This window comes from Polistes dominula, unplaced genomic scaffold, assembly GCF_049000335.1.
Source record: "Polistes dominula isolate Pdom_NZ unplaced genomic scaffold, Pdom_raw_medaka contig_438, whole genome shotgun sequence".
NCBI classification, from domain to species: Eukaryota; Metazoa; Arthropoda; class Insecta; order Hymenoptera; family Vespidae; genus Polistes; species Polistes dominula.
The window spans coordinates 1-2,500 of NW_028301132.1; the positions used below are offsets into that span (position 1 = coordinate 1).

Sequence of the window (2,500 nt, forward strand, 5' to 3'; positions counted from 1 at the left end):
ATGGAATAATGGAATAGGACCTCGGTTCTATTTTGTTGGTTTTCGGAACTCCGAGGTAATGATTAATAGGGACAGATGGGGGCATTCGTATTGCGACGTTAGAGGTGGAATTCTTGGATCGTCGCAAGACGGACAGAAGCGAAAGCATTTGCCAAAAATGTTTTCATTAATCAAGAACGAAAGTTAGAGGTTCGAAGGCGATCAGATACCGCCCTAGTTCTAACCATAAACGATGCCAGCTAGCGATCCGCCGAAGTTCCTCCGATGACTCGACGGGCAGCTTCCGGGAAACCAAAGCTTTTGGGTTCCGGGGGAAGTATGGTTGCAAAGCTGAAACTTAAAGGAATTGACGGAAGGGCACCACCAGGAGTGGAGCCTGCGGCTTAATTTGACTCAACACGGGAAACCTCACCAGGCCCGGACACCGGAAGGATTGACAGATTGATAGCTCTTTCTTGATTCGGTGGGTGGTGGTGCATGGCCGTTCTTAGTTGGTGGAGCGATTTGTCTGGTTAATTCCGATAACGAACGAGACTCTAGCCTGCTAAATAGGCGTATATTATGGTATCACGAAGGCCCTCGGCTTCGGTCGAGTGGTTTTTACTACCAACGTACCAACAAATCTTCTTAGAGGGACAGGCGGCTTTTAGCCGCACGAGATTGAGCAATAACAGGTCTGTGATGCCCTTAGATGTTCTGGGCCGCACGCGCGCTACACTGAAGGAATCAACGTGTTTTCCCTGGCCGAAAGGCCCGGGTAACCCGCTGAACCTCCTTCGTGCTAGGGATTGGGGCTTGCAATTATTCCCCATGAACGAGGAATTCCCAGTAAGCGCGAGTCATAAGCTCGCGTTGATTACGTCCCTGCCCTTTGTACACACCGCCCGTCGCTACTACCGATTGAATGATTTAGTGAGGTCTTCGGACTGGTGCGCGGCAGTGCCTCGGCACTGCCGATGTTGCCGGGAAGATGACCAAACTTGATCATTTAGAGGAAGTAAAAGTCGTAACAAGGTTTCCGTAGGTGAACCTGCGGAAGGATCATTAACGTAAAAAAAGTTGCTCTAACGAGCAACGAGAATGAGAAAACGAACAAAGAAAAAAAAACACACGCTATATTGAACGAACGTGAATTTTAAATTCACGCAATAAGTATTGACGTGATGCTATTATAAAGCTTTTAACAAAGCTTTATCGAGGCATTCATCGTTGATTTTGAACGAGAGCTATATAGAGAGAAGGCACGATTAAGCTCGTGCTTTTCTATTAGCTTTGGAGAGAGGAGTATATAGCTGCTGATGAACCGGTGTAACCTATGCCGCGGGTCGAATTGAAATACAAAAAACGATGAGATACTCTTTAGCTCGTTTTATACGTGCTAACAAAAAGAGGTAGAATCGTTCATCGACCCCGGCGAGAGACGTGGATTTTTGTGTAGCGTGCCCGAGGACGCCGCCACGTCGATGGTTTATAATAAAATATTTTAAATATTTTAAAAAGATTCATACGCCCGGATTCAAAGCAAAAAAATAAGTCTCCTTTTTTTTTTTTTTTGAACGATAAAGAAAAGTTGACGAATACTCCTTGTGTTGTCACTTTGACTGTTATAGACGTTTAAAGGCGCTTGACGTCTTGACGCGTCTTGTCAGTTAAAGGGACGATACTCCATGCTTGGTTAAACGCCGAGTATTATGAGATACGGTAAAATAACAACGTACGCCTAAAAAACGTACAGTTATTATATATATACGATTACCCTGAACGGTGGATCACTTGGCTCGTGGGTCGATGAAGAACGCAGCTAATTGCGCGTCAACTTGTGAACTGCAGGACACATGAACATCGACATTTCGAACGCACATTGCGGTCCACGGATACAATTCCCGGACCACGCCTGGCTGAGGGTCGTTTAACTAAACGATACTGCTTGCGTTAGGACAGACAAACTGCTGACCTTTGTGTCACCTAACGTAGAGCGTTTATTGGGCTGCTCGTTGGCAATAGAAAACAGAGAATCTCTTCATGAAAGAGATTCGTCGTTTTTGCGCCGACGTCGCCTTAAATGAATTATGAGTATTAAATACAGAAAGAAATAATAAAGAGAAAGGAGAAAAGAGATTAAAGAAAATTTGAACTAATACATGCAAAACGTAAAAGAGAAAAGAGAGCGATTTGAACGTAATTACCAAGCTCTCTTTTCTGCCAATAGAGATGATGATATTTGAACGAGAAAAAAGCAAGTTGAGATTGAGAGCGATTGAACGAAATATGATGGTAAAAAGGTGCTGAAAAATAAACACGGATCGACATTACAACGACGAAGTTGAACGAAATGAGAGAGAGAGTGGAGAAGAAAGAGAAGAAAGGTTTTGTTTGCGTTTGATAATTGAAATTAAAAGTCGAATTGAACGAGATTGATGAAATTTTCTTTTCATCATATTATATATCGACTAAGCATAATTCAAACGCAAGTGTAAAAAGCCCCATATCTCTCTCTTAT

General features: G+C 43.3%; 1 non-coding gene and 1 pseudogene across 1 annotated transcript; both read left to right on the forward strand.

Moving 5' to 3' along the window:
- Positions 1–1,047, forward strand: LOC149031005 (small subunit ribosomal RNA; annotated as a pseudogene; the record flags this gene model as incomplete).
- Positions 1,048–1,753: 706 nt separating this feature from the next.
- Positions 1,754–1,908, forward strand: LOC149031006 (5.8S ribosomal RNA). The gene has a single exon (XR_016178130.1). It is a non-coding gene; the product is annotated as a 5.8S ribosomal RNA (ribosomal RNA).
- The last annotated feature ends 592 nt before the right edge of the window (positions 1,909–2,500 follow it).